We start from the raw sequence: 27,788 nt of genomic DNA, 5'->3' as shown, positions 1-27,788 counted from the left end.
TTCATAAACACCATGTAAATGATTTATAAAGTCAATTGGCCAGTGGAATAAAGAAGTGAAGCCCCAGATGCATTAGAGATGACATGATGTCGAGCAGCCTCATGACTCATGGACATGATGACCTTTTGGATGTTTTGGGAAAATATTGTGTCTAAAGAAATGTCACTGTGAATATCTGTGTATAGCTGGGAGATGTGGCTGGGCCAATGTTTAGGCTACATGTTTAACACACCAGGGACAATTGGAGCTCACTGACCTTAAACAACTGTTCACACGCATTTGAATGAATTGGCAGATTTGTTGTGATATTTGTATATATAATTTGCGTTACTGCAGGTCTGGAGATTGGGTCTCCTATAAAATGAGACAAATCCAAAGGTCCACTGAGGTTAAAGGGTGGAACAATTAAGCTACATTTAGAGGAGTTCTCATCTGGTACACCATAATGCAGTCATGAAATCGTGTGTATGTGTGTGTGTGTGTGTGTGTGCGTCCCATAAATGCAATATGTTTGGCCGGGGTGCAGAAGCAGTAATTAGGCAGTGTTGGAGAAACAGAGAGCTTGCTTGGGTTGGCTCTGCTACTCCTGTGCTACCAGAGCCGCAAATCTCTGCTGGGTCCGTCCCGTTATGTTGGGTTGGCAGCGACAGGAGGCCTGGCTGCCTGCTGCCATGGCAGGTGGCATTATTGATTGAGCCTTCCGTTTCATTTCCTCTCTACTTTTAAACGACTTTTCGACAAGCTCTTTGTTGGCACCATCAGTGTTTTTTTGTTAATTTAACTCAATGATGTTGTTTCTCATGGCTCTCTACTGTGTGTGTGTGTGTGTGTGTGTGTTTGTGTGTTTGTGTGTGTGTGTGTGTGTGTGTGTGTGTGTGTGTGTGTGTGTGTGTGTGTGTGTGTGTGTGTGTGTGTGTGTGTGTGTGTGTGTGTGTGTGTGTGTGTGTGTGTGTGTGTATACTTGAATGTGACAACATCTTGCTCTCGTATGCCACAAAGATGATATGCGAGAACACTGTCTCTAGTTTGAATGTGTATTAAAGGCTGGAAGCTATAATTACTCTTTTGACCAAGGATCAACTGAAATGTGGTTCACTGTGATGAAACGTCAATAAAGACCACTCTCTTTACCTATACAATATTAATCTTCAGAAGTTGTATTAAAAAAACAGTTTTTCTTAGCTGGGTTTCCATCCAATTGGCAACAGATTTTCATGTGAATATAAATAAATGTCCCACAGAGGTGTGTTTCCATCAAATTGATTTGTTGCGGATGAAAAGCTGTGCGTGATGACATAGTGCACATCACTTTTGCGATTAAATTCCCATTGTACCGAATAAAAAAAGTTTCATCGCATTTTCAACTCTACTGTGCTCTAGCCAACAGTTTGCAGATACAGTGTAGGTATATCCTATTACATGATGAGATTATTATTGACAAAAGAGCAAGATTATTTTGAATTAGTCAAACTGCAGCCAAGCCTCGATTATCATGTCACCAGAATAAGACCCTCGATATTTATTGGAAAGGAGCGTCAAGCTCATCACCGTGGACTTTCACCACCCTGTGAAATTCATCACAATTGATTTAATCTGTAACCTAATAAACTGCATGGTCCCAAGTGTACTTCGATATGATGGTTATTATATCAATAAGGCGTTTCCACCACCATTTCACACACAATACATTTTACAGACACAAAAATATCCCACCATGTCGAACAAACACATTTTCTGTCAGAATGTATAAAGTTGAACTGAAAATTGAACTGTTTCCATCACAGCTGTCATAATTTTTTTAAACATTTTTTATATGGTATGACTTTTTACTCACATAACTGTGGATGGAAACGTGGAAAAGTGAGGCAAATTTTTTGGGGGCCGAAATTGGGTACTCAGAATTATACTGATTATTTTCTTTGTAATCTATCGACAAGGTTCTATTTTTCAGTTTTGTGTGACATTGTGCCTCTGAAATCAATATGACTTCTGGAAGTTTCTTTATTAAGCAGTAGCAGATAGAATAGTGATGTAGAGACCTTGAATTAACTCACTACTGTATAGTGGGTCTATTTAAGCTGAATTTCATAAGGAAACCTGCCTTAGGGTCGCAACATTGTAATGGAAATGATCTGTTGAAATGAAGAGCCCTGGGTTATATTGAATTGTAATGAGCTTGATGGAAGAGCGAGAGAGAGTGAGAGATATGCTGTTTGAATGAGTGAGAGAGTGTCTGTTTTTGGCCTTGGCATGTAGACCTACAGACACAGCACAGTGGCTTTAGGCACATCGATTTTTCACAGCCATGCTTTTTGAAGTTAGGAGTTCATTTCAGACACCGATTTAACTAGCTACGCCGTTTCCACAGTGCTCCATTTTGCTGTCTGTCTGTGTGGTGCCAATGCTCTCTTTCAAGTAAGAATGACCCAGAGCAGGACTCAGAGGCACATGAGCTGCATTAGAGCTGTTACCATTATCAAGTTAAACAGCAGTAGGACAGAGGCCCTGCAGAACCCCCACACATACACACACACAAAAAATGGTGGTGTGGTAGTAAAACACCACTTTACTTTAACTTACTAGGACAAATGCAAATAGAAGAGCAAGCATGTTGCCATTTAAAAAAAGAATACACTTTTATAAGTATATAAATTATTAACGGGATTGGTGAATTATCAAAAGGGCTTAGTTTGACCTGCTGTGTTTCTCCCCTTAAGGTAATTGGACCAATTAGTGGTTATTAATTAAAACAACATGGAAGCTTATGGTTGGATGTCTCGAGGCTACTTGAGCACATCATCATGCCTGCTTACCCACATTTGTGCAATGTGTCAAAAACATTGAGAATTTACAAGAAAATAAACAGGGAAAGAAAATGTTAAATTAACAAAACATTAACATCCCTCAGAGAGATGATTCTTCATGATAAACAAACAGAAGAATGCATGCAAAGTGAAGTGTATTGTTATGCCAGTTGTCTTCAGAGGTATTTAAGGACATTTCAATACGAGGGTGTATCTACGCATCTACTTTTCTCATCGATGCACACCACCACACTCTACAGATTTAGAATGAAGAGTTCAGACTCTAAACCCCTGAACACTCCTCCTCTCTTCTCTTCCTCTCCCATCCATCCATCTCCCCTCCCCTTCCCGCGCATTATTGAAACCATTCTAATATATTCCTCTGTGTTTTGGAATGGGTAATGGCCCTCCCATCCCTCTCGTCCTTCCTTCCTATAGGTAGCCATGGTGATGTGGTTGGTGTTTTCAGTAGCATGGTGGTCTGATTGATGGTGACTTTCTCTTTCAGGAACATGACATGAGCACAAAAAGGACAACCTTCCAGTGAAAGCAGCTGAGGGACAAGAGAGGAGAAAGAGAGAAAGGCCCCAGTGGCAGGGCTTTGGGGGTCTGTAGAGGCCAGGGGGGCTCAGGGTTGGGGTAGGGGACTAAGGTCAATCTAATTTGCACAGTGGCCACTCTTTTACACTCCCCGGTGAAAGGAAACATGTTTCATCCACGAGGTGCTCGCTGTGTGAGGAGGAAATTCATTGGTGATTTGGGTCTCATCTTGGGACAATAGCGCAGCGGGAGGTAACACAAACACCCTCTCTCTCTTTGCAGTTGGCTACAGAAAAGAACACTGACTTAGTGGAGAATGGAAGGGAGACAGAGAGAGAGACTCACTCTAGCTAACTCTAGCTAACACTCCTCAGTGGACATGAGGAGAGAACGTTTAAGAATCTATCAATACAATCTCATTCCTTCTACCCTATCCTCTTCACTCCCTCCTCTCTGTGAGTGGAGTTAACTAGAGAAGTGATTTGAAGCCACTTGACTCGTTAGCGAAAGCTCTCAATCCACTTAAGGATGTTTCTAAGCACAGCACAGTACTTTCCCTTCACCTCCAATGTTTCTAGCTGGAAATGAATTCTGCCGTGCCAGTGCATGTTTTCTAATTATCAAGCACAAGGAAGGAGCGGAATGTTGGAGATGCCTTACCAATGATCAGTGATCACTATGACTGAAAACAGAAATAGTTCCGCATCACTCAACTTTTAATGTTGCCTACAGGTGGTGGTTATCACTCCCCAGCAGACATGACCCCATTGGCCCTATGTGGGGATTTGGTGGGCAGGGGCTAGCCCAGACAAAGCCACACCAATCCCACACCAGCCTGACACTGGCTAGCCCATAACAAGCTCAACTCAGGTTAGTCCACACCAAGCCTACACCAGCCCAACACGGGCCAGCCTACACCAAACCTAACACGGGCCAGCCCACACCTTGCCTAACACGGGCCAGCCCACACCTTGCCTAACACGGGCCAGCCCACACCAATCCTAACACGGGCCAGCCCACACCAGGCCTAACACGGGCCAGCCCACACCTTGCCTAACACGGGCCAGCCCACACCTTGCCTAACACGGGCCAGCCCACACCAATCCTAACACGGGCCAGCCCACACCTTGCCTAACAAAGGTCAGCCCACACCTTGCCTAACACGGGCCAGCCCACACCTTGCCTAACACGGGCCAGCCCACACCAATCCTAACACGGGCCAGCCCACACCAATCCTAACACGGGCCAGCCCACACCTTGCCTAACACGGGCCAACCCAAACCAAGCCTAACACGGGCCAGCCCACACCTTGACTAACACGAGCTAGCCCACACCAATCCTAACACGGGCCAGCCCTCACCAGGCCTAACACGGGCCAACCCAAACCAAGCCTAACACGGGCCAGCCCAAACCAAGCCTAACGCGGGCCAGCCCACACCTTGCCTAACACGGGCCAGCCCACACCTTGCCTAACAAGGGTCAGCCCACACCTTGCCTAACAAGGGTCAGCCCACACCTTGCCTAACACGGGTCAGCCCACACCTTGCCTAACAAGGGTCAGCCCACACCTTGCCTAACACGGACCAGCCCACACCTTGACTAACACGAGCTAGCCCACACCTTGCCTAACAAGGGTCAGCCCACACATTGCCTAACACGGGCCAGCCCACACCTTGCCTAACAAGGGTCAGCCCACACCTTGCCTAACAAGGGTCAGCCCACACCTTGCCTAACACGAGCTAGCCCACACCTTGCCTAACAAGGGTCAGCCCACACCTTGCCTAACAAGGGTCAGCCCACACCTTGCCTAACAAGGGTCAGCCCACACCTTGCCTAACACGGGCCAGCCCACACCTTGCCTAACAAGGGTCAGCCCACACCTTGCCTAACACGAGCTAGCCCACACCTTGCCTAACACGAGCCAGCCCACACCTTGCCTAACAAGGGTCAGCCCACACCTTGCCTAACAAGGGTCAGCCCACACCTTGCCTAACAAGGGTCAGCCCACACCTTGCCTAACACGGGTCAGCCCACACCTTGCCTAACAAGGGTCAGCCCACACCTTGCCTAACAAGGGTCAGCCCACACCTTGCCTAACACGGGCCAGCCCACACCTTGCCTAACACGGGCCAGCCCACACCTTGCCTAACACGGACCAGCCCACACCTTGCCTAACAAGGGTCAGCCCACACCTTGCCTAACACGAGCCAGCCCACACCTTGCCTAACACGGGTCAGCCCACACCTTGCCTAACACGGACCAGCCCACACCTTGACTAACACGAGCTAGCCCACACCTTGCCTAACACGGGTCAGCCCACACCTTGCCTAACACGGGCCAGCCCAAACCAAGCCTAACACGGGCCAGCCCAAACCAAGCCTAACACGGGCCAGCCCACACCAAGCCCAACTACCTCATAATTTAGAGGTGGGGGCTCATTCAAATATTTGTGGGTGTGGTTTGCAAATACCCCAATTCATATAAGTTAAAAAGAATACAAAATATACATTTCTGACACCATTCAAACCAACGAAGGTTCTGGGCTTCAAAGCCAAATATCTCGGAATCCTCGTTTTTCAGATATAAATTTTTGCTCTAAGTTCACAAGTTATTTTTGTGCAACCGTTACTGAGAGTGTCATTCCAGTGTTCTGTTGTGTGATGTCAACAACAGCAAAATATGATGTACACTGCCAGTGATGAAGTCTGTAAAAAGACTTGGATAAGTAACAGCTTTGTTGTCTTTCTGACACAAGGTAATGGTCAGCTGATCTAAAAGTGGGGGCTTATTTCTGGCGAAGTGAGGGCTGCCCTTGGGGCCACCTGCACATTGGCCAAATCTGGGCAGCCTACATGGGTCCAATGTTTTAATCTGCATTGGGCCCACATCGTGCCAATGTGGGCTTGTTTGCTGGGAGAAGATGGGTTTATTTCAGGCAAAGTGAGTAATGCCCTCACCAGATATGGCCTGCCCACACTGGGCCAATTCATTGGGGGCCCATGTGGAGGCGATGAGCAAAGGTGCATCGGCCCAATGTGGGAAGCCTACGTGGTGCCAATATTTTAGCCAGCATTGGACCCACATTGTGCCAATGTGGAAACGTTTGCTGGATCAGTTCCTGGAAATACAGAATAAAGAGAACTCAACAATAAACTCTCTTAACCTTAACCCAGACAAACCACAACATTTCTATGTTTATACAGTGCCTTCAGAAAGTATTCACACCCCTTGACTTTTTCCACATTTTGTTGTTTTACAGCCTAAATGAAAAATGTATTAAACTGAGATTTTTAGTCACTGGCCTACACACAATACTCCAAATTGTCAAAGTGGAATTATGTTTCTAGATTTTTTTTTACAACTTAATAAAACATTAAAAGCTGAAACGTTTTGAGTCAATAAGTATTCAACCCCTTTGAGGGCTGACTCCAATTAGTCGACTGGTCAATTGTTAAGTCGACTGTTGGTCGACCAAGATATTTTTTTGTCAAGCAGTAGCATATATATATATATATATACGCTGCCGTTCAAAAGTTTTGGGTCACATAGAAATGTCCTTGTTTTTGAAAGAGAAGTACATTTTTTGTCCTCTAAAATAACAGCAAATTGATCAGAAATACAGTGTAGACATTGTTAATGTTGTAAATGACTGGAAACTGATTTTTAATAGAATAGGCATACAGGCGTACAGAGGCCCATTATCAGCAACCATCACTCCTGTGTTCCAATGACACGTTGTGTTAGCTAATCCAAGTTTATCATTTTAAAAGACTAATTGATCATTAGAAAATGATTTTGCAATTATGTTAGCACAGCTGAAAACTGTTGTTCTGATTAAAGAAGCAATGAAACTGGCCTTCTTTAGACTAGTTGAGTATCTGGAGCATCAGCATTTGTGGGTTCGATTACAGGCTCAAAATGGCCAGAAACAAAGAACTTTCTTCTGAAACTCATCAGTCTATTCTTGTTCTGAGAAATGAAGGCTATTCCATGCAAGAAATTACCAAGAAACTGAAGATCTCGTACAACGCTGTGTACTACTCCCTTCACGGAACGGCACAAACTGGCTCTAACCAGAATAGAAAGAGGAGTGGGAGGCCCCAGTGCACAACTGAGCAAGAGGACAAATACATTAGAGTGTCTAGTTTGAGAAACAGACGCCTCACAAGTCCTCAACTGGCAGCTTCATTAAATAGTAAAACACCAGTCTCAACGTCAACAGTGAAGAGGCGACTCCGGGATGCTGGCCTTCTAGGCAGAGTTCCTCTGTCCAGTGTCTGTGTTATTTTGCCCATCTTATTCTTTTCTTTTTATTGGCCAGTCTGAGATGTGTCTTTTTCTTTGCAACTCTGTCTCAGTACTTTCTGAATGCGCTCTATGTACAGTATGTTTCTTAAACGGAGCCAACAGTCACTTCCTATTTGGGACGTTATCTCTCTTCTGTTACTTGATCATTAGCTGAGTGTGGGATGCAGACTGTCTGTGACGCACATACTACAGAACAGATGCTTGGCACTATTACTGGTCTCCTCCTCTCCTCCTACTCTTTTACTTTTGTGTTGATTGATCCTTCTGTCTGCAGCTGAGGCCTTGCTATATTCCGGTCCCTCATATTTCAGACCGAGCAGTGGAGTAGCTAGCTGTAAAGGCATGACAGGGGTCATTGCATGCCATAAAGTGAGCCATTGTATAAGCTCATTGAGGGTGTGCAAGCTGTCATACTGAGTTTGTGCTCTTTTCCTGGGTTGTGATGTGTTGATGTTTGTTAATCTGTGGATTACTGCAGGAGGGTGTTATTGTATTATTACTCTGCTGTAATGGAGGTTAAGGGAGCAGGAGGGGCCTAAGGGCTTTACGATGCATATCTAAACATAGCTCACTGAAAAAAAATTGTGCACTCAAATAAGCATGCTCTCAGAATCTCAATGTATTGGATCCGTGCTGGAGGGTGAGGACGATACCAGTATCGCAATACTTGTTAGTATCGTGGCAAAGAAACAAAACACGAAGGATTTAACTTCTTTAGAAAATCAGCCCTCATTCAGAGTCACATGCATTTATTTTCCAAGCTATAGCACACAATATTTTACATACAGCAGGTTTTTAAAAGACCAAATAATTTGGTCTGCTTCGTGTTTTCATTATACTGTATATCGCGATACTGCAGACCCTTGTGATAAGGAGAACTACATGTTTTTTACACCTCTTCTCTCTGCTGATTTATTCTGTGATGAAAACCCCTCATTGTGCATTCACTGTATGTATCCCCATCTTCTCCAGCCTGCCTGTTTTCCCAGGACTCTGCTGTTGACCCACAAGCTTGCATTGTTTAGCTCTGTTAAATGCCATTTATTCTTATTTTACTCCCATTAGTGTGGAGCAGGCTGCCTCCCCTCGCACTTCTCTCCCACGCCTCCCGTCACTTATTATTAATATGATGAAACGGAGGGAGAGCAGAGAGCAGAGCAGGTAAAACAGAGCAAAGAGACCTGAGCAGAGCCAGGGAGAGTGGGCGGGAGAGCAGACTGGGTGAGAGGGAGAGAATGAGTGGATAAATGAGGGCTGAATGTTGGATGGTGAGCACTGCCGTCCGTTCTGCTCCACTGCACTGTCGATGGACCCCCATCTCAGACCCCAGCCTGCTCCCCTCCTAGAGGGCCATCTGCCCAGGGAGGGGGCTGTGAGTGTTAGGGGGTGGGGGTCAGAGGGAGGGGGTGGCTGTTCAGCGTGTAGTGTTAGCCATGGTGGAGTGGGGGTCTGGAGAGGTCAGTCAGTGTGGCCAGTAGGTTTGTCTGGTGCAGGGTTCTCTGGTGCCCCCCCATCTCTTAGGCCTGAGAAGTCAGCTCTCCTGTAGGATACCAGGCTAATTTAGTAGTAGATTAAAGTAATAGTATGGCCCTAATAAAATCAGATCACGACAGAATCACGAAAAATTGTTTTTCAAGATTGTTTTGATCACGTGGACTGGAAAATGTTCCGGGAAGCCTCAGACAATAACATCGATTTATACGCTGACTCAGTGAGTGAGTTTATTAGGAAGTGCATTCGAATTGTTGTTCCCACTGTGACTATTAAAACCTTCCCCAACCAGAAACCGTGGATAGACCGCGGCATTCACGCAAAGCTGAAAATGCGAACCATCGCATTCAACCATGGAAAGAGGTCGGGAATATGGCCGAATATAAACAGTGTAGTTATTCCCTCCGGAAGGCAACCAAACAAGCGAAATGTAAGTATAGGGTCAAAATGGAGTCGCAATTCAACAGCCCAGACACGAGACGTATGTGGTAGGATCTACAGGCAATTACGGACTACAAAAAGAAAACCAGTCATGTCACAGACAACGACGTCTTGCTTCCAGACAAGCTAAACACCTTCTTTGCCCGCTTTGAGGATAATAGAGTGTTACCGACACGACCCGCTAGCAAGGACTGCGGGCCCCCCCTCTCCTTCTCCGTGGCCGACGTGAGTAAGACATTTAAATGTTTTAACCCTCGCAAGGTTGCTGACCCAGACGGCATCCCTAGCCACATCCTCAGAGCATGTGCAGACCAGCTGGCTGGTGTGTTTACGGACATATTCAATCGTTCCCTATCCCAGTCTGTTGTCACCACATGCTTCAATATGGCCACCATTGTTCCTGTACCAAAGAAGGCAAAGATAGCTGAACTAAATGACTATTGCCCCGTAGCACTCACTTCTGTCATCATGAAGTGCTTTGAGAGACTAGTCAAGGATCACCTTACCTGCCACCCTAGACCCACTTCAGTTTGCATACCACCCCAACAGGTCCACAGACGATGCAATCGCCATCACACTGCACACTACCCTCTCCCATCTGGACAAGAGGAATACATACGTAAGAATGCTGTTCATTGACTACAGCTCAGCATTCAACACCATAGTATCCTCCAAGCTCATCATTAAGCTTAAGGCCCTGGGTCTCAACCCCGCCCTGTGCAATTGGGTCCTGGACTTTCTGATAGGCCACCCCCAGGTGGGGCAGGTAGGAAACAACATCTCCACTTTGCTGAACCTCAACACTGGGGCCCCACAAGGGTGCGTGCTCAGCCGCCCTCCTGTATTCCCTGTTCACCCATGACACGCCTCCAACTCAATCATCAAGTTTGCATACAACACAACAGTAGTGGGCTTGATTACCAACAACAACGATAAAGCCTACAGGGAGGAGGTGAGGGCCATCGGAGTATGGTGTCAGGAAAACAACCTCTCACTCAACGTCATTAAAAAAAACGGAGATGATCGTGGACTTCAGGAAAGTGCAGAGGGAGCACCTCCCTATCCACATCAACGGGACAGTAGTGGAGAAGGTGGAACGTTTTAAGTTCCTCGGCGTACACATCACGGACAAACTGAAATGGTCCACCCACACAGACAGCATGGTGAAGAAGGCGCAACAGCGCCTCTTCAACCTCAGGAGGCTGAAGAAATGTGGCTTGTCACATAAAACTCGAACACACTTTTGCAGATGCACAATCGAGAGCATCCTGTCGGGCTGTATCAATGCCTGGTACGGCAACTGCACCGCCCTCAACTGCAAGGCTCTCCAGAAGGTAGTACGGTCTGCACAACGCATTATCCGGGGCAAACTACCTGCCCTCCAGGACACCTACAGCACCCGATGTCACAGGAAGACCAAAAAGATCATCAAGGACAACAACCATCTGAGCCACTGCCTGTTCACCCCGCTATCATCCAGAAGGCGAGGTCAGTACAGGTGCATCAAAGCTGGGACGGAGAGACTGAAAAACAGCTTCTATCTCAAGGCCGTCAGACTGTTAAACTGTCACGCCCTGATCTGTTTCACCTGTTCCTGTGATTGTCTCCACCCCTCCAGGTGTTGCTTATTTTCCCCAGTGTATTTATCCCTATGTTTCCTGTCTGTCTGTGCCAGTTCGTCTTTTATGTTAGTCAAGTCAACCAGCGTGTTTTCCCGGTCATTTGGAGGAATTCATGGCAGAGGTGAGAAAGGTTTTTGAGTCTCTGGTATCTAGCCAGCAAACTGCTTGACTTACATCAAAACTCCCTGGAATCCTGGAATCCGGAGTCTCTTTTAGATACTTTTCTGCACGGATTATCTGAGGAGGTTAAGGATGAGCTAGCTGCTCGGGAACTGCCGGTGGACCTCGACTCCCTTATCGCCTTAACCATTAAAATTGATGGACGCCTAAGGGAATGCAAGAGTGAGAGGAGGTCGGGTCTCGGACACACTCGCGCACCCGATATGGCACGTTCACCTCCTATGGAATCCGGAAGTTTCCGAAGGCAGCTCTTCCGAGAGGAGTCGAAGCCACCCGGGCTCTCTCGTGAATCTACGACGTGTGAGTTGGATACTCCTGAGCCTATGCAGTTGGGAAGAACTAGGCTGTCAGTTTGGGAGTGCTCACGGAGGATGAATAATAACTGTTGTCTGTACTGTGGAGGGGCAGGACATTTTATAGCTATCTGCCCTATTTGGAAACCCTTGTCCTAGTGGGTACCAGTACTATGGTGAGTCAGACTGGGAGTTCCCTAATTCCCATCACCCGTACACCCTTTTTTGGGCTTGTGCTGTGGGGAGACCAATCTACGTCTCTCCGAGTGCTCATTGACTCTGGGGCTGATGAGAGTTTTTTGGATGCCACTATTGCTTCGGAGTTTGGTAATCCCACCCAGCCTCTCTCTGTCCCCATGGATGCTAGGGAACGGGACGGCCACTCTGTAAGGGAAGTCACCCATAGTACTGTGCCCGTTCAATTACGGGTTTCTGGTAACCACAGTGAGACCATACAGTTCCTCCTCATTTTCCAAGCTGGACCTTCGGAATGCCTACCACCTGGTTCGGATACGCAAGATATGTGAGTGGAAGACAGCCTTCAACACAGCCAGTGGACAATATGAGGCCACGGTCATGCCATTTGGGCTCACCAACGCCCCCGCTGTCTTCCAGGCTTTGGTCAGTGATGTGCTTCAGGACATGCTAAACAGGTTTGTGTTCGTCTACCTGGACGACATCCAGGTTTTTTTCCCGATCTGCCCAAGAACATGTACTCCATGTCAGACAGGTCCTTCAGCGCCTCCTGGAGAACCATTTGTTCGTGAAAGCAGAGAAGTGTGAGTTCCACCTCTCTCCTATCACCTTTCTGGGATATGTCATTGCTGAGGGAAATGTTCAGATGGATCCTGGAAAGGTGAAAGAAGAGGTGGATTGTTGTTAAGAGAATTATGTTCTCAATGTTCATAAACTGAACTTCAATTAACTACTCAGTCTGCAACCCAGAATTTGTAAGATACTGGTTGAAATGAAAACAGACAGAGGCCCAGCCTACAATAGTCAAATGTTTATTCACGAGAACGTTCTGAAGTCCACAATACAAAGACATCCATTTTATAGCGGTGCACATAGTTCCACACAAACAGTAGGTATACTTCCACACAAACAGTAGGTATCCTGCGCACATACTGTCTCCCTACCCAGCCGACATAGATTACAGAGACCGTGAGAAGCACTCCCCGTCCTCCCCCAAGATTGGGGAGGCCGTGAGACCAAATCTCTCAGTGGCACCTAGCCAAGGTCGGCACCAAATTTTGCTCAGACAGTCTGTGTTTAAGATACTGTAGAGACATATTGTTTTACTGACTAAAACTACACACATCATTAATTATAACTTTATGATTCTAATCAATTTCATACAATTATATGGTTTCAGGGTGGAGTATTCTAATCATTAATTTAAACATATAAATCCCATTAACAATTGTCCTCAACCAATGTCCAGGTGCAGTTGCAATGGTTTCTTGGTTTTGCAAACTTCTACCACCATTTCATTCGGGATTACAGCACCCTGGCGGCCCCCTTCTCGGCACTCATGTCCCCCAAGATACCGTTCAAATGGTCTCCAGCTGTCGACAAAGCCTTTGTGGACCTGAAGTATCAGTTCACAACAGCACCCATCCTCATCCATCCTCATCCGACTCCTCGCGTAAATTTGTGGTGGAAGTGGATGCTTCGGATGTTGGAGTGGGAGCCATCCTGTCCCAGTGATCTGCCCAGGACCAGAAGCTTCATCCCTGTGCCTTCTCGTCCCATTGTTTCAATCCTGCTGAGAGGAACTACAATGTTGTAAACCGAGAACTCCAGGAGGTGAAGATAGCATTGGAGGAGTGGAGGCACTGGCTGGAAGGAGCAGAACAGCCATTCCTGGTCTGGACCGACCATAAAAACTTGGAATATCTCCGTTCAGCCAAGCGCCTCAACTCAAGGCAGGCCCAGTGGGCACTCCTGTTTACCAGATTCAACTTGACCATTTCCTACTGTCCATGGTCTAAAAATGTGAATGCCTGATGCTCTCTCCCGCCTATACAGTTCCTCTGCCACACCCTTGACTTCTGAAACCATTCTCCCTACTCCATGCCTTGCTGCCACTGTAGATTGGGGTATTGAGAACCTGGTTCATGAGGCTCAACGCTCCCAGCCTGGACCTCAAGTGGGCCCGGCTAACCGGCTGTTTGTCCCTAACCCAGTCCGGTCCCGGGTCCTGGAATGTGCTCATTCCTCCAGGCTGACCTGTCATCCAGGGTCCCGTCGTACACTAGCCTTCCTTCGACAATGTTTCTGGTGGCCCACAATTATCCCTGATGTCTCTGCCTTCGTCACCGCATGCACTGTGTGTGCTATAAACAAGACTCCACGGCAAGCTCCTTCTGGCCTCCTGCAGCCACTACCAGTTCCTCATCGTCCCTGGTCTCATATCTCTGGACTTTGTCACTCGGCTCCCTCCGTCTGGTGGCAACACTGTCATTCTGACGGTAGTCGACCGGTTCTCCAAGGCCGCCCATTTCATCCCTCTCCCCAAACTAACTTCTGCCAAGGAGACGGCCCAGCTTATGGTGCAGCATGTCTTCCGGATCCATGGACTCCCGGTAGACATGGTCTCCGATCGGGGTCCTCAGTTCTTATCTCAGTTCTGGAAGGCAATCTGCACCCTTATTGGGACGTCGGCCAGCCTGTCATCTGGATTCCATCCCCAACCAACGGTCAGTGGGAGTGAGCCAACCAAGACCTGGAAACCACCCTGATGTGCCTGGTCTCAACTAATCCCACTACCTGGAGCCGACAACTGGTCTGGGTGGAGTATGCACGGGACACCCTTCCCTGTTCGGCCACGGGACTCTCTCCATTTGAGTGTTCTTTGGGGTATCAACCTCCACTCTTCCCGGTACAAGAGCAAGAGGTCAGCGTGCCCTCGGCCCAGATGTTTGTTCGCCACTGTCAACGTACCTGGAGAAGAGCTATTCGCAAGACCAACTCCAGGTATCGTAGACAAGCGGACATTCGCCGGACCCCATCTCCCCGCTACCGCATTGGGCAGAGGGTATGGCTTTACACTCTCCCCTGCGGGCAGAGTCCCGCAAGCTGTCTCCCCGCTTCATTGGTCCTTTTATCATTTCTAGAGTCCTTAGTTCCACTGCTGTCCATCTTGTGTTACCTCGTACCCTCCTTATTCACCCTACTTTCCATGTGTCCAGAATTAAGCTCATGTCTCACTGTCCTTTGTCTTCTGTCTCCAGGCTCATCCCTCCCCCGGGTTATTGATGGCCAGCCAGCATATACCTTGAGATGCCTCCTGAAGGTTTGACCACGGGGCAGGGGTTTCCAGTACCTGGTTTACTGGGAGGGTTATGGCCCGGAGGAGAGGTGCTGGGTCCCTGCTAAAGGTATCTTGGACCCGGCCCTCATCGCCGATTTCCACCGCCGACACCCCGGTCAGCGAGATATGCGCCCAGGCGTCCCTGGGGGTACTGTCACGCCCTGATCTGCTCCACCTGTTCCTGTGATTGTCCCCCCCCCCCTCCAGGTGTCGCTTATTTTTCCAAGTGTATTTATCCCTGTCTCTCTGTGCCAGTTCGTCTTTTATGTTAGTCAAGTCAGCCAGCTTGTTTTTCCCGTACTCCTTTGGCTATTCTCTTTTTGATAGTCTTCCCGGTTTTGACCCCTGCCTGACTCTGGACTACTTTCCCGCCTGCCTGATCATCCTGCCTGGCCTGACCTTGATTCTGCCTGCCCTTCGGTACCTTTTGGACTGGTTTTGACCATTTTGCCTGTCCACGACCATTCTCTTGCCTTCCCCTATTGGATTAATAAATATTGTAAGACTCCAAACATCTGCCTCCTGTGTCTCCATCTGGGTCTCGCCTTGTGTCATGATATAAACAGCCATCACTTACATAGATAGGACGCTGCCAACATACAGACCCAAATCACTGGCCACTTTAATAAATGGATTTAATAAAGGTATCACTAGTCACTTTACATATTCTACATTAGTCATATCACATGCATATACTGTATTTCATACCATCTATTGCATCTTGCCTATGCCGCACGCCCATCGCTCATCCATATATTTATATGTACATATTCTTATTCCATCCCTTTACATTTATGTGTATAAGGTAGTTGTGAATTTGTTAGATTACTTAATAGATATAACTGCACTGATAGAACTAGAAGCACAAGTATTTCGCTACACTCACATTAACATCTGCTAACCATGTGTATGTGACAAATAAGATTTGATTTTTGATTTGAAATCCAGACATTAAAGCGGAATTCAACAATATTCAAAAATGTTTTGAACTTAGTAGGAAATCAACTAAATGTATTGAACTTTATATGGCCAAGATTATCGTAGGACATGAACAAAATCCATCAGTGGTTCGTATTTCGCTTACATTTTCTGAATAGTCAACGCAGGAATGCCCCTTTGGGTTTGCGCGTGTCTACCACTTTGTGCAGTTGTTAGCGATGATGATAATTTAACCCTAATTATTCAACTCATTTATCTATCAACTTCTCCGAAGGGCCCATGGGTTCGATGATAAAGGGTCAGGTTATACACAAATGATTTTCTATAGTTTAATCCGTCCAAGTAGCAGCAGCACAAACTTTAGTTAAATCTCCATCACTTCACTTCTCTGTCACTCACATCTCTCACGTGAATCTATGCGCATAGTAAGAGTCCCAACATAAAATCTGTATGGCAGTACCATAATAAAAGACTCATATACACATTAAATATTTCTGATTTAAAAATATATATTTCTTATTCCAAAACCATGACTACAGTAATAATGATAACCGTCTTCTGGTAGATGAAAAGGCTTTCCCCAAAATATTCTCAATTAAATGTTAACTACAAAATAGCTAGTGCCTAACCTGGTATCATGATATGATTATTTGCATCAATCCAGTGGTGATTTATCTAGCAAACTCTCCTAACCAAACAAGTCTCTTGCTGGTGCTCAGTTGAATTAGGATATCTACACCCAAAAATGACAATTTTTACATTTGTTTTATAGACCTCGAAAGTGATTACCTGATGTGGTTAAGAATTGTTGGGGACTTAAAACATCAAATTTTGTTTTTCAATTAAGTGTGATTTTCAGAGCAAAAATCCGAAGAAACTGGAAAAAACTGAAACCTAGAAAAACAAAACTGACAAAACGGAATTTGGGAAAAAATATAACAGATTTCATAGGGCCCTATAATAGCTTACGCTGAAACAGGAAATCTGTATTGATTATAAACACAAGCCCAGCCATAAATGTGTCAGCACCCCCTCCTCTCTATTTACTAACCACAGAAATCATACATGGCTGTTTCTATTTGTGGGATCAAACATTACAGCTGCATTTGTTGTGCAACTAAATTGGGCAAACCCTAAGTCTTGTTATCATGCTCAGCCATAATTGGAGAAACAGTTTCTTTTAGAGCAGATAATAATTAGCAGTGGTAAGCACCAGAGCAGGTATGTTCAGAGAGACAGCCCTCCCCTGTACTGCACTATACTGTAATGGTGCATCCTTTGTGGAGTTGTTTTCCCTGCACAGTCGGGTGTTGCAACACTTTAATGAGCAGACATAGGACGGGATGTTATTTGGAGGCTTAATTGCTTAATCTGGGCTTTTAGGAGGGAAAGTGGGGTAAAACAGGCCGACATGGGAGGAAGGGAGGGAGGTAGCTGCTGGTTGGGGAGGGGAGAGGAGAAGGGCTTGTTTTATGGGCTGGTAATGGTTTTTGTGGGTGGATTTCACACATTACAGCTGGATGGCGAAACAAATCCACAGCAGCGCCTCTGTGATCACATGCTCACAACATGATATTATAAACCAGTAATAAACAGGGAGGCTTTGCAAATGGATTGAGGGGTGTTCACAATTAATCTAGTGCACTTTGGCGTTTAGTGTGCTTGTGTCTGTGGGAATAGCCCTGAGTGGAGAACTAAGACATTCATCACCTCCCAGACGCACGGCAGGTGATTGATTGAGATCTCAAACCTTTTCCTGACACTGTAGGTAAAGAACCTTCCATTCTGCACCTGGGGATGTTGCACTGAACAATGCTGATCGATGTATACTGGCAGATCAGATCAGTAAAGAGGCTTGTGGAGATACTGATGGATGCACTCGACTCAAATGTTAGGTGTGTGTTTTCAGCCCCGCCTGATGATACGAGGAGATATTGTCAGTCAGGGACGGCAGAGTTGTCTAGCAAGGCCAGAAGGCTCTGAACTCTGAAACTGAATTGATAGGCAACCATGCCTGCTCTGCACACTGGGAGGGAGACGATTGGGTGGCAGGCAGGAACTGCAGGTTTTGGATCCAGAGTGAAGTCAGTTAAACTAAAAAGTTAGTAGCGTTGTGCTCTCATTATTATCTCTAACTTCCCTCGTACTTATTATATCACTGTATCTGTGAGCAGGTTGAGCACAGTAAAAAATATCTCCACGCCATTGTGTTTAACCTTCATCTACAAGCTGCTGGCTGTAAACTACTGCTACAACTGGCTTATTGCATAGTGTTTCTGTTCTCTTTCCCTCCCCTGACAACTGAACACTCCTTTCTACAGCAAGCCTTAGCACTGCCTGAAACCCAAAGAGTCATACAGAGACCGGCAGTGCAAAGTACAGTAGAGCCCCTGACAGGCTCATTCATACTGACTCAAACTCTCTTTCCCTCTCACACACTAGTCTGTATAAAGTAAGGGCAATGTCCTTTAGGCTAGACCTGTCTGTCAAGGCAGCTGGCCAGGACTTTTCCCATGGTAGTTTTACAGGGTGGGGAGGGAGGGAGGGAGGGAGGGAGGGAGGGAGGGAGGGAGGGAGGGAGGGAGGGAGTTAGGGGGTCTTAAAGGCCAGCCATCAGAAAGACCAGATGGAGAGAGCCTGTAAAGAAATATTTTAGTGGAGCGAGATTGGAAGAGAAAGCAATGGAGAGAGAGAGAGGGAGGACTTGACAAACAGGATTGCAGAGGATGGTCAAATTTGGATGCGCACACATTTGCTTGTACACCGTTAGTATTATTTTTAATCTGCATTGTTGGGATGGGCTTGTAAGCAAGCGTTTCATGGTAAAGTTTACCATGTGACAAATACAATTTAATTTAATTTGTACACACACAAGCACTATCTGGTGCTCCTGGCCATCCCTGACCAGTGAGATTCGGCCATATCCCAGGAGCTTACCAAAATTGAAAATATTTTTGGCCCATCTTCAGTGTGACTTTCTCTTGAGTTTATTTATTTCCTTTCTGTGTTTATTTCTACTGCATAGCCTCTGGGAGTGTTTGGGTGTGTTTGTCAGTCTGTGTATCTGAATGTTTTAGTTTTGTGTATCTGTGTGTGAAACAAGTGTTTGTGTTTATGTGTCCTTGGTGTAGGAGAGTAATTGCAGATCTCTGTCTGTCTGTGCTATAGTTTTACGGTGTAACATTGCACCCCTGTTCCTCCTTTCCCCTCTCTCTGTCCTCTATTGGCTTACACAGGCCATTAAGCCCAAATCGTACCAGCCACATGAATACCCATGAATACAGAGGATCTGAGCCAAGCTCTCCATTTCACCCCCACCTCTCATAAAATGTGCTCCTGTTCCCTTTCTTTCCCTCCCTCCACTCACTCCACTTCTCACTTATAAACTTGTCCCTTTTCCCTCATTCATTTACTTCCTTCTTTCTCTTGTTTTGTCTCCGTCTCTGTCCCACCTCCCCCTATGTCTCTCTACTTATCTTTTTCAGTTTCTCTGCTCTCTCTCTCTCCTTCTCTCCATTTCTCTGGCTCCGCCTGCCTCACCAAGGGAAAGTGTTCTGTTTTCAGATTGGGCACAGGAAGGCAGTACAGCCCTCTCCCTATTCACTTCCCCCTCCTCCCTTCTCTCTCTCTCCCGCTCTGTGAGTGAGTGAGTAAAGCAAAGAGGCAGGCATGTTTCAACAGATGGCTAGGGCTGTCCTGATTCAGCCACGACTCCACACCGCTGTTGGTTCACTGAGAACTCTGTGAGCGAGCTAGAGAGGGAGAGGGAGAAATGTAACTTTGGAGAGAGGGATTTCTTTTTTTCTTAATTTGAAACTCCCCCTCCCCTTTCCCTCCTCGTTTCTCTGTGTGTCTATATTGGTGTTTTTTTCTCGTTCTCCGTACATCTGAGAGGGTGGTCAGTCAGCCTGTCAGGCAGCTAGCGAGAGAGAGAGGGAGAGAGAGAGAGAGGAGCAGAGTAAGAGTAAAACAGAGCAGACAAGGACAGAGGACAGACAAGAGATGGGAAGTGCATGGTGATGTGTGACTGATTACCCAGCCCAGAGCAGTGCCCCCTCCTCCAGCAGCTCTACTGGGTCAGTACCCTGGGACAGCACCTGCTTCCCTGACAGACATACACACGCTCAGGACCTGCATCTGTGTGAGGTACAGTGGCTTGCCCTACTTTTCACTTTGCTGCCTCTCTCTCTCCCTCTTCCTTGCTTTCTCTCTCTCTTTTTTCTGCACTTGCTCCTGCTGGCTGCGCTGATGTAACTGGGCTCTGGGAATTCTAAGGAGGTAGTGTAGCGCAACACAGCTAACCCTCTATGGCTACAGTTACCCCCCCCCCCGTTTGTGACTCTCTGTCTTAAAGGAGCCAGGTTGTTTGTGCTTCATGCTGTCAGTTATTTTCTGGTAATGTGCATCCTGTTGAGTTTCTTCTAGTTTTTGCTCATCTCTTTGCTACCTTGCTGATGAGCACGTGGGAGCTTGCATTTGCTGACTAGGAGCAGTGTTACTAGGGGAAAGGGAGGGACGGTGTTACACCCTGTTCCCCTGCCTGTAGCCTACAGCCACCGGGAAGGAGTGAGAGAGACACGGGAAGAGAAAAGAAAGGAAGGGGAGGTAGTGTTGGGCTGTTGGACAGACTTGAGCTGTCACTCACTATATGTATCAGGTACTGGTTCCCTGTTGAGCAACTCTGCAATGGGCTGTGATAGAGGAACACTGTTAATGTTACTTGGATAGTTGAAAGCATATAAATCATTGTTTTTCAAACGGGAACTTTGATAAAGTGGAGATACTTTCCACTTGGAACAGTATGGGAATGTGAAGTGCCTAATTTTATTGTTTTGGTTTTATCCCACTGTTGAAAAAGTATGGAAATATGATTTGTAATTGCCGGGGGGGAATGGTTCGAAGCCAGCCTACTGCCCTTTGACACAAACTCTTTCCATCTTTCCCCACTGTCATCCTGTCTATATATCTGTTACCACTAGAACCGCTGGGCCTCGACAGACCCCCCTTCAAGCTTCATTCTGACTGCAATTTTCATCTAACAGTGTAATTATTAAATGTCATATATGTTTTTGCAAAAATAATCATTTGGTTGTGTTTATGAAGACCTTGGTAAAATGAATACTATTTTTACTGTATTTCAAATAACAATAGCATTTTCATTAGTATGTCACTGTAGGATAAACAGTGCATTTCGGAATGCCCTTTTACCACATTTTGTTACATTACAGCCTTATTCTAAACTGTATTACATCTTTTTTCCCTCATCAATCTACACACAATACCCCAAAATGAAAAGGAAAAACTGTTTTTTTTTAATTTATTTTAGCAAATGTATTAGAAGAAAAAAAACTGATGTCACATTTACACAAGTATTCAGACCTTTTACTCAGTAAATGTGATATTTCAATTTTTATTTGTAGTACATTTGCAAAAATTTCTAAACCTGAAATATCACATTTACATAAGTATTCAGACCTTTTACTCAGTACTTTATTGAAGCACCTGTGGCAGCAATTACAGCCTCGAGTCTTTTTGGGTATGACGCTACAAGCTTGGATCACCTGTCTTTGGGGAGTTTCTCCCATTATTCTCTGCAGATCCTCTCAAGCTCTGTCAGGTTGGATGGGGCGTGTCACTGCACAGTTATTTTCAGGTCTCAGAGATGTTTGATCAAGTTCAAGTCTGGGCTCTGGCTGGGCCACTCAAGGACATTCAGAGACTTGTCCCGAAGCCACTTCTACGTTGTCTTGGCTGTGTGCTTAGGGTCATTGTCCTGTTGGAAGTTGAACCTTCGCCCCAGTCTGAGGTGCTGAGCGCTCTGGAGCAGGTTTTCATCAAGATCTCTCTGTACTTTGCTCCGTTCATCTTTTCCTCAATCCTGACTAGTCTCCCAGTCCCTGCCGCTGAAAAACATCCCCACAGCATGATGCTGCCACCATCATGCTTCACCGAATAAATATTGCCAGGTTTTCTCCAGACTTGGCGCTTGGCATTAAGGCCAAAGAGTTCAATATTGGTTTCATCAGGCCACAGAATCTGTTTTTGATGGTCTGAGAGTCTTTAGGTGCCTTTTGGCAAACTTTACTGAGGAGTGGATTCCATCTGGCCACTCTACCATGAAGGCCTGATTGGTGGAGTGCTGCAGAGATGTTTGTCCTTCTGGAAGGTTCTCCCATCTCCACAGAGGAACTCTGGAGGTCTGTCAGTGTGACATTGGGTTCTTGGTCAACTCCCTGACCAAGGCCCTTCTACCTCAATTGCTCAGTTTGGCCGGGCTGGCAGCTCTAGGAAGAGTCATGGTGGTCCAAACTTCTTCCATTTAAGAATGATGGAGGCTACTGTGTTCTTAGGGACTGCAATGCTGCAGAAATGTTTTGGTACCCTTCCCCAGAGTTCTGCCTCGACACAATCCTGTCTCGGAGCTCTATGGACAATTCCTTCGACCTCATGGCTTGATTTTTGCTCTGACATGCACTGTTAACATTGGAACCTTTATATAGACAGGTGTGTGCCTTTCAAAGTCATGTCCAATCAATTGAATTTACCACAGGTGGACTCCAATCAAGTTGTAGAAACATCTCAAGGATGATCAATGGAAATCTGTGAAATCTGTGAATGTATTGTAATGTTTTTAAAATTGTATAAACTACCTTAATTCTGCTAGACCCCAGAAAGAGTAGCTGCTGCCGTTAGCAGCAGCTAATGGGGATCCATAATAAATACAAATTGAAACAGGATGCACCTAAGCAACATTTTTTAAAGGTCTGAATACTTTTAAACTTTTTCTGTTTTGTAAAATTTTGAAAAACCTGTTTTCGTTTTGTCATTATAGGGTATTGTGTGTAGATTGCGTAAAAATGAAATGTAATACATTTTAGAATAAGGCTGTAAGGTAACAAAATGTGGAAAAATTCAAAGGGGTTGAATACTTTCTGAATGTACTGTATGTATGTAGTGTGTGTGTGTGTGTGTGTGTGTGTGTGTGTGTGTGTGTGTGTGTGTGTGTGTGTGTGTGTGTGTGTGTGTGTGTGTGTGTGTGTGTGTGTGTGTGTGTGTGTGTTTGGGGTCACTAAGAAATGTCCATGTTTTTGAAAGAAAAGCATTTTTTTTTTAAATAACATCAAATTGATCAGAAATACAGAGCAGACATAGTTAATGTTGTTTATGACTATTGTAGCTGGAAACGGCTGATTCTTTTATGGAATATCTACATAGGTCGTACAGAGGCCCATTATCAGCAACCATCACTCCTGTGTTCCAATGGCACGTTGTGTTAGCTAGTCCAAGCTTATCATTTGAAAAGGCTAATTGATCATTAGAAAACCCTTTCGCAATTATGTTAGCACAGCTGAAAACTGTTGTTCTGATTAAAGAAGCAATGAAACTGGCCTTCTTTAGACTAGTTGAGTATCTGGAGCATCAGCATTTGTGGGTTCAATTACAGACTCAAAATGGCCAGAAACAAAGTACTTTCTTCTGTAACTAGTCAGTCTATTCTTGTTCTGAGAAATTAAGGCTATGCTATTAATGGTCTATGTTGATATTCCATTAAGAATCAGCCGTTTCCAGCTACAAAAGTAATTTACAACATTAACTATGTCTGCTCTGTATTTCTGATCAAATTTATGTTATTTTAATGGACAAAAAATGTGCTTTTCAAAAAGAAGAATTTCTAAGGGACCCCAATCTTTTGAACTGTAGTGTATGTGTGTGTATATACCCACACACACACACACACACACACACACACACACACACACACACACACACACACACACACACACACACACACACACACACACACACACACACACACACACACACACACACACAAAATATATATACAGTACCAGCCAAAAGTTTGGACACACTGCCTCATTCAAGGGTTTTTTTCTTTATTTTTACTATTTTCTACATGGTAGACGAATAGTGAAGACATCAAAACTATGAAATAACACATATGGAATCATGTAATAAGCAAAAAAGTGTTAAACAAATCAAAATAAATGTTATATTTTAGATTGACCACCCTTTGCCTTGATGACAGATTGCACACTCTTGGCATTCTCTCAACCAGATTCATGAGGTAGTTACCTGGAATGCATTTCAATTAACAGGTGTGCCTTGCTAAAAGTTTATTTGTGGAATTTCTTTCCTCAATGCGTTTGAGCCAATCAGTTGTGTTGTGACAAGGTAGGGGGGGTATACAGAAGATAGCCCTATTTGGTATAAGACCAAGTCTATGTTATGGCAAGAACAGCTCAAGTAAGCAAATAGAAACAACAGTCCATCATTACTTTAAGACATGAAGGTCAGTCAATCTAGAAAATGTCAAGAACGTTGAAAGTTTCTGTAACGGCAGCCTTCCCTCTCTTCACGAGAAGAGAGGGTGTAACAGGGATCGGACCAACACGCAGCGTAGCCAGTGCTCAACATGTTTAATAAAACGATAAACAGTGAACACTTAACACGATACAAAATAACAAATGTGTCAAACCGATACAGCCCTATCTGGTGCAGAGAAAACACAAAGACAGGAAACAACCACCCACAAACCCCAACACAAAACAAGCCACCTATATATGATTCCCAATCAGAGACAACACAAAACATCTGCCTCTGATTGAGAACCATATTAGGCCAAACATAGAAACAGACAAACTAGACACACAACATAGAATGCCCACCCAGCTCACGTCCTGACCAACACTAAAACAAGAAAAACACACAAGAACTATGGTCAGAACGTGACAGTTTCTTCAAGTGCAGTCACAAAAACCATCAAGCGCTATGATGAAACTGGCTCGCATGAGGACCGCCACAGGAAAGGAAGACCCAGAGTTACCTCTGCTGCAGAGGATAAGTTTATTAGAGTTAACTGCACTTCAGACTGCAGCCCAAATAAATACTTCTCAGAGTTCAAGTAACAGACACATCTCAACATCAACTGTTCAGAGGAGACTGCGTGAATCAGCCCTTCATGGTCGAATTGCTGCAAAGAAACCACTAATAAATGACACCAATAAGAATAAGAGTCTTGCTTGGGCCAAGAAACACGAGCAATGGACATTCGACTGGTGGAAATCTGTCTTTTGGTCTGATAAGTCAAAATTTGAGATTTTTGGTTCCAACCGCCATGTCTTTGTGAGACGCGGAGTTGGTGATTGGATTATCTCTGCATGTGTGGTTCCCACCGTGAAGCATGGAGGAGGAGGTGTGATGGTGTGCTTTGCTGGTGACACTGTCTGTAATTTATTTAGAATTCAAGGCACACTTAACCATCATGGCTACCACAGCATTCTCAAGCGATATGCCATCCCATCTGGTTTGCGCTTAGTGGGACTATCATTTGTTTTTCAACAGGACAATGACCTAACACACCTCCAGGCTGTGTCAGGGCTATTTAACCAAGAAGGAGAGTGATGGAGTGCTGCATCTGATGACCTGGCCTCCAAAATCACCCAACCTCAACCCAATTGAAATGGTTTGGGATGAATTGGACCGCAGAGTGAAGGAAAAGTAGCCAACAAGTGCTCAGCATGTGTGGGAACTTCTTTAAGACCGTTGAAAAGCATTCCTCATGAAGCTGGTTGAGAGAATGCCAAGAGTGTACAAAGCTGTCATCAAGGCCAAAGGTGGCTATTTTAACAATCTCAAGTATAAAATATATTTTGATTTCTTTTACACGTTTTTGGTTACTACATGATTCCATATGTGTTATGTCATAGTTTTGATGTCTTCACTATTATTCACTATTAGGAGCGTGAATCTGAAAACCAGTCAGTATCTGGTGTGACCACCGTTTTCCTCATGTAGCACAACACATCTCCTTCACATGGAGTTGATCAGGCTGTTGACTGTGGCCTGTGGAATGTTGTCCCACTCCTCTTCAACGGCTGTCCAAAGTTGATGGATATTAGCGGGAACTGGAACACGCTGCCGTACGTGGTCGATCCAGAGCATCCCAAACATGCTCAATGAGTGACATGTCTGGTGAGAATACAGGCCGTGGAAGAACTGGATTTTTTTTTTAGATTCCTGGAATTATGTACAGATCCTTGCGACATGGGGCCGTGCATTATCATACCAAACATGAGGTGATGGAGGTGGATGAATGGGCGTCAGGATCACATCACGGTATCTCTGTGCATTCAAATGGCCATTGATAAAATGCAATTGTGTTCGTTGTCCATAGCTTATGCCTGCCCATACCATAACCCCACCACCACCATTGGGCACTCTGTTCACAACGTTGATCAGCAAACTGCACACCCACACGACAACATACACGTACGTTTGTGGTCTGCGGTTGTGAGACCGGTTGGGCATACTGGTAAATTCTCTTAAACGACAGAAGCGTTTGCACTCTCCCTCAAAATGTGAGATATCTGTGGCAGTGTGTTGTGTGACAAACTGCACATTTTAGAGTGGCCTTTTATTGTGTAATGATCATGCTGTTTAATCAGATTCTTGATATGCCACACCTGTTATGTGGATGGATTATCTTGGCAAAGGAGAAATGCTCACTAACAGGGATCTAAACAAATTTGTGAACAAAATTTGAGAGGGATAAGCTTTTTGTGCGTATGGAACATTTCTGGGATCTTTATTTCAGCTCATGAAACATGGGACCAACACTTTACATGTTGCGTTTATATTTTTGTTTTGTGTATATGTGATGGGATTTATAGACAATATGGACGGTATATGGATTGAATATCTAGTATATCTGAATAGTATATGTACAGAAATAGTTTAATAGAATAGGCTTTGACTAGAATAATGTATATACACATGAAGGGGGTAAAACAGTATGTAAACATTTATAGTGACCAGTGTTCCATGACTATGTACATAGGGCAGCAGCCTCTAAGGTGCATTGTAGAATAAAATGACTGCTTTAGAGGTTCCAGTGTAAAAGTCAGAAAATACATTTTTTTCAAAGTAAATAGAAAGAAATATGATTTCTATTATTTTTATTTATGACTTCGGTGACAAAAGGACCAAGTAACAGGAGTGTTTGTACGGTCTTTTCTGCTATTGCCTTGTTTCCGATGTTTAGTCGACCGTGTTCTGTGTTGACTTTGGAAGTCTGACAACTTTTGCTCAGGATGGCCCAGGTTGGCTCAAGTTGTGTTTGCTCTGTCTATTTACACTGGGTTTCTAGATTCACACAGATACATGGGCAGATGCGGCCAGCAGGGTGAGTGGCACGGGCTCCGAGGTTTACCTCAGCCGCTGGAATGCAAACATGCACGGAACCCAACTCTTTCAACATCTGGCTGCACCTGCCTGTTCAGTCAGTCACATACTGATGCTCTGCTCTGGCCGTCTGTGGTCACCGCAGCACAACCACTCAACAGCACTTCTCCCTCACTTCATTTCCTTATGTCTAGTGTATAGGTAGGATTGTTCTCCATGCGCTTTCCTGTATGGAAAGTTACATTCAGTCAAACAGGTCCAGTGAAGTTAGGGATTTCTTATTCGATATGTTTTCATTCATTAAATAGAGCATTGAAACATTCAAGATTTATTTAATATTTTCCTAGCCAATGATGGCCTGGTTTCTTTCCATCAATGCTTCCCTACCAAGATGATGGTCCAGTGCTCCTGTCTCCCCTAACGCTGGTTTCAGGTGTTGCGCTCTGATAATATTAGTCTGGCCATGAGGATGTTTTAGATGTAAGGCCCAGCCAGAGCAATACACCTCGACACTCATGAGGCTGAGGAGAGGAACAGAGAGAAAGAGAGAGGAAGGAACTGAGTGTGGGTTAGTGTGTGTGCGTGCATGTGACATTTACTTATGAGGCACAGCCAGCTCTAAAGCGTGGAAAATCTGCAATAACGTTTTATT

At 45.1% G+C, this 27,788-nt stretch overlaps 1 protein-coding gene across 3 annotated transcripts in view; it reads left to right on the top strand.

The window, feature by feature from the left end:
* The first annotated feature begins 19,634 nt into the window (after positions 1-19,634).
* The window catches only part of LOC120059337 (extracellular sulfatase Sulf-2-like), a 185,129-nt gene continuing 176,975 nt past the window's right edge, over positions 19,635-27,788 (top strand). For all 3 annotated transcript variants that reach the window (XM_039008320.1, XM_039008318.1, XM_039008319.1), the window contains exon 1: positions 19,635-20,080. The gene's annotated coding sequence lies outside the window, so the exon portion shown is untranslated. The remainder of the gene's footprint in view (positions 20,081-27,788) is intronic.

This window comes from Salvelinus namaycush, chromosome 14 (genome assembly GCF_016432855.1).
Source record: "Salvelinus namaycush isolate Seneca chromosome 14, SaNama_1.0, whole genome shotgun sequence".
Taxonomy (NCBI): Eukaryota; Metazoa; Chordata; class Actinopteri; order Salmoniformes; family Salmonidae; genus Salvelinus; species Salvelinus namaycush.
This window is presented reverse-complemented; position numbering and strand designations above follow the sequence as displayed.